Genomic DNA, 15,157 nt, shown 5'->3' with positions numbered 1-15,157 from the left:
CTCTTCTATATTTCTATTATCTGCTGAGTGGAGAGGTAAACTCTTCTATATTTCTATTATCTGCTGAGTGGAGAGGTAAACTCTTCTATATTTCTATTATCTGCTGAGTGGAGAGGTAAACTCTTCTTTATTTCTATTATTATCTGCTGAGCGGAGAGGTAAACTCTTCTATATTCTATTTTCTGCTGAGTGGAGAGGTAAACTCTTCTATATTTCTATCATTATCTGCTGAGTGGAGAGGTAAACTCTTCTATATTTCTATTATTATCTGCTGAGTGGAGAGGTAAACTCTTCTATATTTCTATTATTATCTGCTGAGTGGAGAGGTAAACTCTTCTATATTTCTATTATCTGCTGAGCGGAGAGGTAAACTCTTCTATATTTCTATTATCTGCTGAGTGGAGAGGTAAACTCTTCTATATTTCTATTATTATCTGCTGAGTGGAGAGGTAAACTCTTCTATATTTCTATTATTATCTGCTGAGCGGAGAGGTAAACTCTTCTATATTTCTATTATCTGCTGAGTGGAGAGGTAAACTCTTCTATATTTCTATTATTATCTGCTGAGCGGAGAGGCAAACTCTTCTATACTTCTATTGGTGTTCATTTGTGGTGTTAATAGAGTTTATTTTTCTACTATATTGTTGCTTGGTACTTATCTGGTTATCCAGAATGTCTGGTGCCTATTTCTGCACCCCTTCTCTTGCCTGGTTTGAGAAGGGATAGGGGTCACCTGTAACATAAACCTGAGTTAGATCCCTGCACTCCCTATCGTCCCTGGATGGGTCCTTCCACCTTGTGCGATCACATGCCTAAGCCCTCGCTGGCCTACGCACTACACAGGGCAAGTTCAGGGCCAGACACTAGTCTCACTACTGCAATAAGACCACACGAGGAAGGGAAGACAAACAGGTGGGAAACGACACAACAGATAACACTCCTCAGCTTCTCCAACAGAAACTTGACTTCTCCAACAGAAGAACACCACAGTTGATCCAGAGACTGCCTGCAGCGAGGGATGGAGCTAGCCGTGGGTTACATAGTGCTAGGCAGTGGTCACAAGGTGCTGCAGCTGAGTTCTAAAGCTACAAATTCACAGCCAGAAGAGAAAGGGTCTTTATCCCCTTCAGCACCCAAGGACATTGAATCCACTCCTATTCAAGGTAATAGTCAAAGGAGCTCCAAGGAGGACCTGTGATTAGTTAAGCGTTGTGACCTTCTGAACTCAGTTCCCTCAGTGGTCGTATCAGAACAGCATGCTCCTGACACGTTGTTAGTATAGCTGATGTCTCTCAGAGGGATTCCGGTTATTCTCTGAGAAGTTACCAGGTCTTGTTCGCGATTCTACCTTGGCCTCTATATCCAAGTTGGACTCCATAGAAGAGTCTCCAGTATCACTGTCTGCCTGTATATTTCTATCTTCACCCCTCACTGCTGTATCCATCACACCACTGCCAGAGCGGCCTAGACAGCACCACCACCAAACTACTGGCAGCAACTTTCTGTTGACTATTGATCTGAACTGCGAGGGTCCTCAGACCTCCCAAACAGCAAAGAGTAAACCAGGTAGTGAGTGCCACATGAGCTCTCCTGAGATGGATGGGCTTCTGGTGAGGCGACACATAAAATGTCCTGCTCTTCTGTTTCCTTCAGTATAATATTCATCAGCATCTCTCCATACACAGGATTACACAATAGTGAAGAAGACATCAAGTGACTGTGAGACTCCCATCATCCATCACCACGTATCCAGAAGAAACAGCAGAAACGAGAGCCCCACCACAGAAGCCCCGCACTCCCCAATGCCTGAGAAGAAGATCCTAGATCTCACCAACAAGATCACAGAGCTGCTGACTGGAGAGGTGAATGCTGGGAAATACACTGGAGCATTCTGGGTGATGTTGGTATACAGATAGGTCCAGAATTATTTGGACAGTGACACAAGTTTTGACATTTTAGCTGTGTACCAAAACATATTCAAAACACAGTAATATAATCAATCTGGGCTTACAGTGTCGACTCTCACCTATAATTTGAGGGGATTCCCATTCTAATTGGAAGAAGGGTTTAGGAATTACAGCTCTATAATATGTCATTCCTTCTATTTAAAGGGACCAAAAGTAATTGGACAGGTATCTTAAAACTGTTTAATAGGCTGCATGGTCTTTTTCCTTGTTAATCCATCATCAATTAAGCAGGTAAAAGGTCTAGAGCTGATTCCAGGTGTGGCATTTGCATTTGGAAGCTGTTGTTGTGACCCCACAACATGTGGTCAAAGGAGCTCTGAATGGAAGTGAAGCAGACCGTCATTAGGCTGAAAAAAAGAAGAAATCCAAAAGAGAGAGAGCAGAACAGTTACTACATTCTGCAAGAAAGAGAGCACTGGTGAGCTCGGGAACTGAATATCCACAGAAGACATCATGGATGATCGCAGAATCCTTCACATGGTGAAGAAAAATCCCTTCACAACATCCACCTAAGTGTAGAACACTCTCCAGGAACAAGGTGTCTCGGTATCTAAGTCAAGTATAATGAGAAGACTTGATGAGAGCAAATGGAGAGAGTTCATCAAATGGTTCAAACCATTAATCAGCTGGAAAATAGAGAGTACAGATTAGACTTTACCAAAAACATCTAAAGAAGCCGCCCAGTTCTGGAAAAGCAAAACTAAGATCATCCTGTACCAAAATGATGGGAAGAAGAAAGTATGGAGTAGGGATGGAACGGCTAATGATCCTCGACACAGTACATCAACTGTAATACATGGTGGAGGCGGTGTGATGGCGGTGTGATAGCGCGGGCATGCATGGCTTCTAATGGCCCCAGGTCACTAGTGTTTATTGATGAAGTGACTGAAGACAGAAGCAGCCGGATGAATCCAGTGTGTACAGGGCGATTCTTTCTGTTCAGATCCAACCAAATGCAGCAAGGATGATTGGACAGCGCTTCACGGGACAGATGGACAATGACCCAAAACATCCTGAGAAAGCAAAAAGGTGGGATATTGTCCAGTGGCCTAGTCATCACCAGATCTCAGCCCCATCGAGCTGCATTTCACAGGCGAAAGACAAAACTGAAAGCAGAAAGAGCCACAAACAAGCGACAACTGAAATCACTGCAGTAAAGACGGCAAAGCCTCACACCGGAGGAGACCAGCGATGGTGATGGACATGGCCTCCAGACTTCAGGCCGTCATTGCTGCAAAGCCTCACACCGGAGGAGACCAGCGATGGTGATTGACATGGCCTCCAGACTTCAGGCCGTCATTGCTGCAAAGCCTCACACCGGAGGAGACCAGCGATGGTGATGGACATGGCCTCCAGACTTCAGGCCGTCATTGCTGCAAAGGATTCTCTACAAAGGATTAAAGATTAACATTTTAGTTATAGGAAATTAATTTGTCCAATTACTTCTGAGCCTCTGAAATGAGGATTGATAGAAAAATGGCTGCAATTCTTAAACATTTCACAGGAGATTTCTGTTCAACCCCTTTAACCCCTTAAAAGCCCACGGCGTACTAATACGTACCTCGTCCTGGGCTTTAAGAGCCAGGTATGTAGTAGTATGCCCTGTTGATTTCGCCCACACACAGGCTGTGCAAAGTCGATCGTAGCATTGTGTGGGCAAGGGGAGGTGATCGCGATACTCACCTCTCCTGCTGACGTCCAACCCTGTCTGCCGCAGCTTCCCCGATGTTGCCATGACGACCCGATGTCGTCATGACAACATCCGGGTCACCAGACAGCAGGAAGATACTTTGGTCATGCGCAGTGCATGACCATAGTATCTTCTGCATCTGCAGCGCTGACAGCCTGTATAGCACAGGGATGGTAGGGATGGTGCTGCTCTCTATGGTATACAGGCGATCAGAGTAAAAAAAAGTAAAAGTCCTATAGTGGGACACAAAATAAAAGTAAAAAAAAGTGTTAAAAAATGAAAAAGAAAAAAAAATATGTGAAAATATTACAAAAAAATCAAAAAACTAATCCACCAAAAATCAAAATATAATGTACCCATCAATAAATATTATGAAAAAAAAAAAAACAATAAAGGTACACATATTTGGTATCGCTGTGTCCAGAACGACCTGACCTATAAAACTGTCCCACTAGTTAACCCCTTTAGTGAACACTGTAAAAAAAATAAATAAAAACAATGCTTTATCATCATACCGCCAAACAAAAAATGGAATAACACGCGATCAAAAAGACGAATGTAAATAAAAATGGTACCGCTGAAAACATCATCTCGTCCCGCAAAAACCAAGCCGCCATACAGCTCCATCAGCCGAAAAGTAAAACAGTTATAGCTATCAGAATAAAGTGATGCCAAATTTTTTTTTCTATAAAATAGCTTTTATTGTGTAAAAGCGCCAAAATATAGAAAAACGATATAAATGTGGTACCGTTGTAAACGTACTGACCCGAAGAATAAAGCTACCTTATCAATTTTACCACACGCGGAACAGAATAAAAAAAAACAAAAAAACAATTCCTGAATTGTTGCTTTTTGTTTATTCTGCCTTCTAAAAATCAGAACAGAAAGCGATCAATAAATGTCACAGGCCCGAAAATGGTACCAATAAAAACGTCAAATTATCCCGCAAAAAACAAGCCATCAGATGACTCTGTCGGCCGAAATATGGAAAAATTATAGCTCTCAAAATATGGCGATGCAAAAACTAGTCTTTGCAAAACAATTCGTCTTTTAGTGTGTGACAGCTGTCAATCATAAAAATCCGATATGAATCTGGTATCGCTGTAATCGCACTGACCCGTAGAATATAGATGTCTAATCACTTATACCGCACGAGGAACGACGTAAAAAATAAACTCTTGGGTTAGGGTTGTGCTAGGGTTAGGTTTCTGGTTAGGGTTGGGGCTAAGATTAGGGTTGGGCTAGGGTTAGGGTTGGGATTTTTTTCAAAAGTAAAAAAAAAAAAGATGAAGATATGGCGACCAGTGTTGAGCGCAAGTGCTTGCTATTTGAGTTTGCATCTGGTGCTCGGGTATGCATTGAGTATCGCGGGTGCTCGAGTCTCCGCCCCATATGCTTCGCGGCCAAAAAATCCTCACGGGGATTGCATGCCATGCACGAGCGATCCCCCGCATGGTTTTTTTTGGATGTCTAATAACCATGAAACATGCGGGGCAGGGACTCGAGCATGTCACTCGACCACACACGATACATGGTGCATACCCGAGTACCCGATGCAAACTCAAGTAGCGAGCACTTGCACTCAAGACTAATGACAACTTATTCAATATGATGACCTAATGTTTTCAAATTCTGTGTGGTACCTCTGGGTTCAAAATGTTCACTATACCCCTTGATAAAATCATCGAGGGGTGTAGTTTCCAAAATGGGGTCACTTGTGGGGGGTTTCCACTATTTAGGCGCATCAGGGGCTCTCCAAACGCGACATGGCGTCCGCTCTCGATTCCAGCCAATTTTGCGTTCAAAAAGTCACACAGTGCTCCTTCCCTTCTGAACTCTGCCGTGCGCCCAAACACTGTATTTTCCCCACATTTGGGGTACTGGCGTACTCAGGAGAAATTGCACAAAAGTTTTTGGGCTCCATTTTCTCCTCTTACCCCTGTGAAAATAAAAAAATTGGGGCTAAAACATAATTTTTGTGGAAAAAGTTTGATTTTTTATTTTCACGGCTCCAAGTTACAAACTTCTGTAAAGCACTTGGGGGTTCAGGGTGCTCACCACACATCTAGATAAGTTCCCTGAGTGGTCTAATTTCCAAAATGGTGTCACTTGTGGGGGTTTTCCGACTATTTAGACACATCAGGGACTCTCCAAACAGAACATGGCGTCCGCTAATTATTCAAGCAAATTTTACATTCAAAAAGTCAAATGGTGCTCCCCGTATGCCCAAACAGTGGTTTTCCCCCACATATGGGGTATCGGCTTACTCAGGAGAAATTGCACAACAAACTGTATGGTGCAATTTCTCCTGTTACCCTTATGAAAATGCAAAATTGTGGGCTGAAAAACATTTTTTTGCAAAAATGTGAAAATTTTATTTTTACGGCTCAATGTTCTAAACTTCTGTGAAGCACCCTGGGGGTTCGAGGTGCTCACCACACATCTAGATAAGTTCCCTGGGGGGGGTCTAGTTTCCAAAATGGTGTCCCTTGTGGGGGGTTTCCACTGTTTAGGCACATCAGGGGCTCTTCAAACGCAACATGGTGTCCGCTAATTATTCAAGCAAATTTTACATTCAAAAAGTCAAATGGCGCTGCTTCCCTTACGAACCCTGCCGTGCGCCCAAACAGTGGTTTTCCCCCACATATGGGGTATCTTCTTGCTCAGGGGAAATTGCACAACAAATTTTGGGGTCCATTTTTTTCCTGTTACCCCTGCGAAAATAAAAAAATTGGGTCTAAAGTGTCAGGCAAAATGTATTTTTGTCCGAGTTTTAAAAATGAGAGATGTCCTAAATTTCCACCCCCTGTCCATTTGTAAGACATAGAACTCAGTGCTTTCCCCCACATCAGGAATTTTTATTACCGCCATAAAATCTCAGCGAAGAGCAATCCTTCTAGTCTAAACTGGTCTTTCCCTCCAAAATCCTATTTTTTAAAAGTTTGTACAGTTAATGTAGAATTTAATAAGGCACATGACTGTCACAAACCCAGGGACCACATTTTTGGAATGCTCACCTGTTTCCGGTTACAATGGTATATCTTGCATGGCTGGGAAACCGCCGGAAACCCGGGAAATGGTTTCTTAGCTTCTGAGCGTCATAGAGATATCATATTTGATATCCATCTGCATGAATATTAGTGACGGCAAGCATGATGTCTCCATCTTGGACGTGGGACCCCCCCCACACCAAGATATGAAAGATGGAGGATTTTTATGTCTTATGCAGCTGGGTGGGTTCACAAAACCGGGCCCTTTTGTGAGGTAAGCGATATGGGTGTTTCCTGGTGTTTTGGCCTCTTACTAAAAACCAGAACGGCTATAAACCAGCAGATTCTTGCCAGGGACGTCAGACGCATGCACACCTCGCTGCGTGGAAGAATCGCATCTAATTTCCGGGGAGCTGTCCCCCCCACAGAATCTGAGACCATCACCTCGTGGCGCAGGTTTTGCTATTACTTATCCCTTTTATTTTAATAACTGTTTTATGCATGTATGTAAATTGTCTCTTTTATAATATCTTGTATATCTTTTGTAAACACTGCCCACTTTCGGGAGTAAATCATTATTATTTACCAGCTTCGTTCTTCTTGTCCTATGTCGAGCAAACACGTTCCTCACTCGCTAATTCACGTTACCTAACGGGTACCCGATTCACCTGTTAAGCGATCGGTGGTGGCAGTATACCAGTATTTATGTGATATTGTGGTTTGAGGGTGGCTGGATGGAGGTATACGTTCCTGAAAGGAACTGGTGGTATATATACGTCCTGTCACATCACGTGCCGCAATAGTCGACATAAATTAGAGCCGCTGCGCCCGTGCTTATCCTCGGTCAATACCGTGTTTGACCAGCAGGATAAGGGGGCGCCAGAGGGCTGCAAGGTCTGACCAAGTGTCGTTTTCCTGACATAAAGTAACATTTTTGTGAAAAAATTAAATGTTCATTTTTTTCTTCCACATTCCAAAACTTCCTGTGAAGCACCTGAAGGGTTAATAAAGTTCTTGAATGTGGTTTTGAGCACCTTGAGGGGTGCAGTTTTTAGAATGGTGTCACTTTTGGGTATTTTCTGTCATAAAGGCCCCTCAAAGTGACTTCAGATGTGATGTGGTGCCTAAAAAAATGGTTTTGTAAATTTTGTTGGAAAAATGAGAAATCGCTGGTCAACTTTTAACCCTTATAGCTCCATAACAAAAAAAATGTTGGTTCCAAAATTGTGCTGATGTAAAGTAGACATGTGGGAAATGTTATTTATTAACTATTTTCTGTGACAAATCTCTCTGATTTAAGGGCGTAAAAATTAAAATTTTGAAAATTGCAAAATTTTCAAAATTTTTGCCAAATTTCCATTTTTTTCATAAATAAATGCAAGTGATATCGAAGAAATTTTACCACAATCATGAAGTACAATATGTCACAAAAAATAGTCTCAGAACCAGGGGGATCCGTTGAAGCTCCAGAGTAATTACCTCATAAAGTGACAGTGGTCAGAATTGTAAAAATTGGCCTGGTCATTAACGTGCAAACCACCCTCGGGGGTAAAGGGGTTAATTAAACCTGAATGTCTCCACTTCAATTACATCTCAGTTGTTTCATTTTACATCCAAAATAGTAGAATATCAGCCTGCAGAGCTGAAATCACGTAGATGTGTAACTGGGTAAAGATTTCTGCGCGTAACTGTATGTGTGTCAGGTTCCTGTCAGGTGTCAGGATGCCGCTGTCTATTTCTCCATGGAAGAGTGGGAGTACATGGAAGGACAGAAGGATCAGTACCAGGACGTCAGGATGAAAACTGACCCCCCGAGGATCAACGAGGACAAAAGCAACATGACTGCAGGAATATTACTCCTCGCCCTGGAGATCATCGACTTGTTACAGGGAAAGGTGAGAGTCTGACATGAGATCACTCTTATCTCTATTACTATAACAGGAAAGATGGAAGATGAGTAGAATCTATGTGGTGATCAGCGTCTCTCCCTGTACACAGGAGCACACAGTGGTGAAGAAGACGTCCGGTGACCGTGTGACCCCCTGTGTGTCCGGAGGACGGAGCCAGATCCAGAGCCCCATCACAGAAGCCCCGCACTCCACGACACTGGAGAAGAAGATCCTAGAGCTCACCACCAAGATCACTGAGCTGCTGACCGGAGAGGTGACTGCTGGGAGATTATACACTGGAGGATTCTGGGTGATGAGCGGAGACTGCTGGGAGATTATACACTGGAGGATTCTGGGTGATGAGGGGAGACTGCTGGGAGATTATACACTGGAGGATTCTGGGTGATGAGAGGAGACTGCTGGGAGATTATACACTGGAGGATTCTGGGTGATGAGAGGAGACTGCTGGGAGATTATACACTGGAGGATTCTGGGTGATGAGAGGAGAGGACACTGCTGGGAGATTATACAGTATACACTGGAGGATTCTGGGTGATGAGAGGAGACTGCTGGCAGATTATACAGGATACACTGGAGGATTCTGGGTGATGAGCGGAGACGAGACTGCTGGAAGATTATACAGTATACACTGGAGGATTCTGGGTGATGAGCAGAAAGGAGACTGCTGGGAGATTACACAGTATACACTGGAGGATCCTGGGTGATGAGAGGAGAGGAGACTGCTGGGAGATTATACAGTATACACTGGAGGATTCTGGGTGATGAGAGGAGACTGCTGGGAGATTATGCAGTATACACTGGAGGATTCTGGGTGATGAGAGGAGACTTCTGGGAGATTATACAGTATACACTGGAGGATTCTGGGTGATGAGCGGAGACGAGACTGCTGGGAGATTATACAGTATACACTGGAGGTTTCTGGGTGATGAGAGGAGACTGCTGGGAGATTATACAGTATACACTGGAGGATTCTGGGTGATGAGAGGAGACTGCTGGGAGATTATTCAGTGTACACTGGAGGATTCTGGGTGATGTCGCTCTCGTTGGTTGTCAGGTTCCTCTCCGGTGTCAGGACGTCGCTCTCTATTTCTCCATGGAGGAGTGGGATTATGTAGGAGGACACTGGGATCAGTATCAGGACGTTGTGGTGGAGGAGCACCGGCCTCTGGTGTCATCAGGTAAGAGGAGACCTCAGTCATTTCTTTGTGGTTGTTGTGGCCGTTTCTGTGGTCGGCGCTGGCAGATGTAGTTCATCCTCACCACTGTCCCAGGCCGTGCAGACACATGATGATCATGGAAGAGGAGCAGATTTGCTTTGGGACGCAGTCTGGAAGTTCAGTGGTCTGCTTCTTTCTATCCCTGATGATTGTTGAGAACTTCTCAGGCATAGGTACTGAGGAAGCAAGAATCTTAGGATGATGCCATATTGTGCATCTTCTGTTCCCCCTGGTGATCTCGGGATTTGCCTTTAATGTGCATTGGATCCCATAACATTTCTTCTATATCTTCCATCCTGGATCAGAGGTGGGACATGGATGGGCCTTTACATTTATAGTTGTGATTTAAAAAAATAATGAAATCTATTTTTATTTCTAACAGAAAATGCAAGCTATTGTCCAGGAGGAAATGTCATGTTTTCGATAAAATATAATGTAAAAGAAGAAGATATCTTGTGTCAGTCCTCAAGAGAAAACCTCGTTACCCTTAATGTACATCGAGAACTTCTTGTTAAATATAAGAGAAGTCGCACAAGAAAGAAGCCGTATTCATGTTCAGAATGTAAGAAATGCTTTTCAGACAATTATCATCTTATTAGACATCAGAGAATACACACAGGAGAGAAGCCGTATTTATGTTCAGAATGTGGGAAATGTTTTATAGGTAAATTCGATCTTGTTCAACATGAGAGAATTCACACAGGAGAGAAGCCGTATTCATGTTCAGAATGTGACAAATGTTTTATTCATAAATCAGATCTTGTTACACATAAGAGAATTCACACAGGGGAGAAGCCATATTCATGTTCAGAATGTGGGAAATGTTTTATAAACAAATCATATCTTATTGTACATGAGAGAAGTCACAAAATTGAGATGCCATTTTCATGTTCAGAATGTGGGAAATGTTTTATACGTAAAGCAGATCTTGTTAGACATGAGAGAATTCACACAGGAGAGAAGCCGTATTCATGTTCAGAATGTGAAAAATGTTTTACATATAAATCATATCTTGTTACACATAAGAGAATTCACACAGGAGAGAAGCCGTATTCATGTTTAGAATGTGGAAAATGTTTTACATATAAATCAGAGCTTGTTAGACATGAGAAAAGACACAAAATTCAGACGCCGTATTCATGTTCAGAATGTGGTAATTGTTTTTCCCAAAAATCTAACCTTCTTAAACATGAGAAAATTCACAAAGGAAAAAGGCCGTTTTCATGTTCAAAATGTGGAAAATATTTTCTAGGTAAATCAGAACTTGTTAGACATGAGGAAATTCACACAGGAGAGAAGCCGTATTCATGTTCAGAATGTGGGAAATGTTTTACCCGTAAATCATATCTTGTTACACATAAGAGAATTCATACAGGAAAGAAGCCATATTCATGTTCAGTATGTCAGAAAAGATTTGCACATAAATCAAATCATATTGAGCATGAGAAAATTCACATTGGAGAGAAGCCGTATTCATGTTCAGAATGTAAGAAATGTTTTACACATAAATCAAGTCTTATTACGCATAAGAAAATTCACACAGGGGAGAAGCCGTATTCATGCTCAGAATGTGAAAAATGTTTTTCAAGCAAAGTTCTACTTATTAGACATGAGAGAATTCACACAGGAGAGAAGCCGTATTCATGTTCAGAATGTGGGAAGCATTTTATAGATAAATCAAGTCTTATTAACCATGAGAAAATTCACACCGGAGTGAAGCCGTATTCATGTTCAGAATGTGGAAAATGTTTTTCAAGCAAAGTTCTACTTATTAGACATGAGAGAATTCACACAGGAGAGAAGCCGTATTCATGTTCAGAATGCGGAAAATGTTTTATAGATAAATCAGGTCTTATTAACCATGAGAAAATACACTCCGGAGTGAAGCCGTATTCATGTTCAGAATGTGGGAAATGTTTTACACTTAAATCATATCTTGTTACACATAAGAGAATTCACATAGGAAAGAAGCCGTATTCATGTTCAGTATGTCAGAAAAGATTTGCACATAAATCAAGTCATATTGAGCATGAGAAAATTCACACAGGAGAAAAGCCGTATTCATGTTCAGATTGTAAGAAATGTTTTACACATAAATCAGGTCTTATTACGCATAAGAAAATTCACACAGGGGAGAAGCCGTACTCATGCTCAGAATGTGAAAAATGTTTTTCAAGCAAAGTTCTACTTATTAGACATGAGAAAATTCACACAGGAGAGAAGCCGTATTCATGTTCAGAATGTGGAAAATGTTTTATAGATAAATCAAGTCTTATTAACCATGAGAAAATTCACACAGGAGAGAAGCCGTACTCATGTTCAGAATGTCATAAAGTATTTAGATGTAAATCAAGTCTTACTGCACATGAGAGAATTCACACAGGAAATGCATATACATGTTCAGAATGTGGAAAATTCTTTATGAGTAAATTAAATCTTATGACTCGTGAAAATGCACACAGAAGAAAAGCCGTATTCATGTTCAGAATGTGGGAAATGTTTCCATACTGAAGCTTTGCTAAGTTCTCATCTAAGAGATCACACTGGAGAGAATCCGGTTACATGTAGTGAATGTGGGCTCTGTTTTATATATGAATCAAGTCTTCTCCGACATAAGAAAGTTCATGTTCAGAGTGTGGAAAATGTTTCTATAAACGAATCATTTCCGGTCAAACATCAGAGAAGTTACACAGTGGAGAAGCCATATTCATGCTCCGAATGTGGGAAATGCTTTATTAGCAAAGACAAACTCCATAGTCATCAGAGAAGTCGCACACTGGGGGGAAGCTGTTTTACTGTTTAATATGAAACATTTGTACAAATCTTAACATTTTTTCCAGTTTTACAAAGAATATTTTTTTTTTTTTTTTTTTAAGTCAAAAATGTTATGTGTAGACATTAAAGGGGTTGTCCACTACTAGGACAACCCCTTCTCCATTTAAATGTTTACCCCTGTTAAAATAATAAAACTTATACACACCTCCCGCATTGGCGCCATTCCAATGGAGTCGGCACTCGCTCTCCCGTTGCTCATGGGACATTGTTACAAGTGATGATCAAGCACTAAAATGCTGAAATGCGCAGTTCTCTAATCGAGCAGCTCAGACGCTCGGACAGGCTCGACTCGAGTACCAAGTATAATGGAAGTCAATGTGAAAGTCCACCATTTTTCCAGAAGACCCTAACAGGATGAACTCTCTTTACATCAGATATCTTTAGTCTCAAAAAAGTATGACATAGTGGTCATTGGGGATTTTAACTATCCAGATATTTGTTGGGAATCTCTCTCAGGCAAAAGTAATGTGTCCAGAAAATTCTTATCTTCTCTCGCTTACAACTTTATCTTTCAAAAGGTAGAAGAGAGAACAAGAGGATCTTCCATCCTCGACCTAATTCTTATCAACAGCGACGAAATGGTTGAGGAAGTAAAGGGTACTGGGAATTTAGGAGGCAGCAATTATGCGATCCTCGAATTTTGTATTACAAGAGGAGGAAGACTAGCGAGGACTTAGACTTTAAGGTTGGAATTACAGAAAAGCAGATTTTAATGGACTGCGCTAGAGGGTAGGAAAGGTCCAATGGCTGTATGTTCTAAAGGACAGAGATGTCCAAGAAGGATCGCGAAAAGAAGGAAGAATTGGAAGCATTTAAAGAGACCAGGATGGATGAACACAGAACTTAAACACTGGATAAAAATGAAAAAAAATGTATATCAAATGGAAAGAGGGGGGCATATCTAAAGAAGAATATAATGCTGTCTGCAGGGCAAGCGTTAGAAGAGCTAAAGCCAGGAATGAAGTGAGGCTTGCAAGGGAGACCAAAAGGAATAAAAACAGATTTTGTGGGTATGTCAAAAGCAAACGAAAAGTCAAAGATGCTATATGATTTTTACAGGATGAAAAGGATGATGTGATCAAAAATGATGTTGAGAAGGCCCAACTTTTAAATTCCTATTTTGCATCTGTGTTCTCTAAGAAAGCAAATGTAATATCATCTGATCTTCACTGTGATATAGAATGAATACAAGAATTCACACTATCTAGAAACAGAGAGATGGTGAGGGAACACGTAGCTAATTTACATGAATTTAAATCTCCTGGTACAAGATTAAATACAGGGGATTTCTATATATTTAGCTCTAGGCATTTGCTTCTTTATGATATAGAATTATTTACTGTCTGATACCGTTTATCCACAAGTGTAGATATGTGTTCCTAGAGTGATGAATTTATACTAAAATAACATTGTGAGTATATAGGTCCTAGAATATACTATTTGTGATACTCAGTAATATTACTTTGGATGTATTATACTCACATACCTACCTGCAATTTTTATTTCACTTGTGGGCATTTTCTCTTGTCCTGTTTTTAATATGACTCGTATTAAAATAAACATTTATAAATGTAATAGTATTTTGTGTATTTAATTTATAGGTTGTTTGTTTCAAGTGGGAACACAACATATATGATGGTATTCTGATACAGTTGAAACCAGAAGTTTTCATACACTATATAAAAAGACACATCTGCATATATCTGACTTATCAGAATAATCCTTTCCCGTTTTAGGTCAATTAGGATTTTACCATAATCTTTAATATTTGCCAAATGCCGGAATAATGAGAGGAGAGGATGTTTTAAGGCATTTTTATTACTTACTGCAAAGTCAAAAGTTTCCATCCATTTCATTAGTATTTGGTACCATTGCCCTTAAACTGAATGACTTGGGTCACACGTTTGGGATCTCCTTCCACAAGCTTATCACTATAGTTGGTCGGAATTTAGGCCCATTCCTCCTGACAAAACTGGTGTAACTGATCCAGGTGTGTAGGTCGCCTTGCTCGCAGCCTTTTCAGCTTTGCCCATACATTTTCAATAGGATTGAGATCAGGGCTTTGTCATGGCCGCTCCAAAACATTGACTTTGTTATCCTTAAGCCACTTTGTTACCATTTTGGCAGTATGCTTCGGGTCATTGTCCATTTGGAAGACCCATTTCCGCCCAAGCTTTAACTTCCTGGCTGATGTCTTGAGATGTTGCTTCAGTATTGCCACATAATCTTCTTTTCTCATAATGCCATCTGTAGATCCCCTTACCGCCGCGGCCCGGGTCCGGCTTCCTTCGCTCCTCCGGCGGTGTGTGGCTGGGGTGCGCACGCCGCGCGCAGATCCCCGGGCACTGTGCTTAGGGCGCGCCCTCCCTGCTTCTTAAAGGGGCCGCGCGCTGTCCTAATATGTCCCTGGCCAGAAGACAGCTGATATTTAACCCCTTTAAAGCCCATGACGTATTAATACGCGTCTGTGCCCTGGGCTTTAAGAGCCTGACCCGTATTAGTACGTCATATCTTTAATGCGGTACCGCGACCGAAGTCACAGTGATCG

At 41.5% G+C, this 15,157-nt stretch overlaps 1 pseudogene; it reads left to right on the top strand.

Annotated features, from left to right (window-relative positions):
- The window catches only part of LOC141258715 (uncharacterized), a 305,521-nt pseudogene extending 291,433 nt beyond the window's left edge, over positions 1 to 14,088 (top strand).
- Positions 14,089 to 15,157: the final 1,069 nt, after the last annotated feature.

The sequence above is a fragment of the Phyllobates terribilis genome, unplaced genomic scaffold, assembly GCF_046119375.1.
Source record: "Phyllobates terribilis strain yellow unplaced genomic scaffold, ASM4611937v1 Scaffold_3__8_contigs__length_932513732, whole genome shotgun sequence".
NCBI lineage: Eukaryota > Metazoa > Chordata > Amphibia > Anura > Dendrobatidae > Phyllobates > Phyllobates terribilis.
This window is presented reverse-complemented; position numbering and strand designations above follow the sequence as displayed.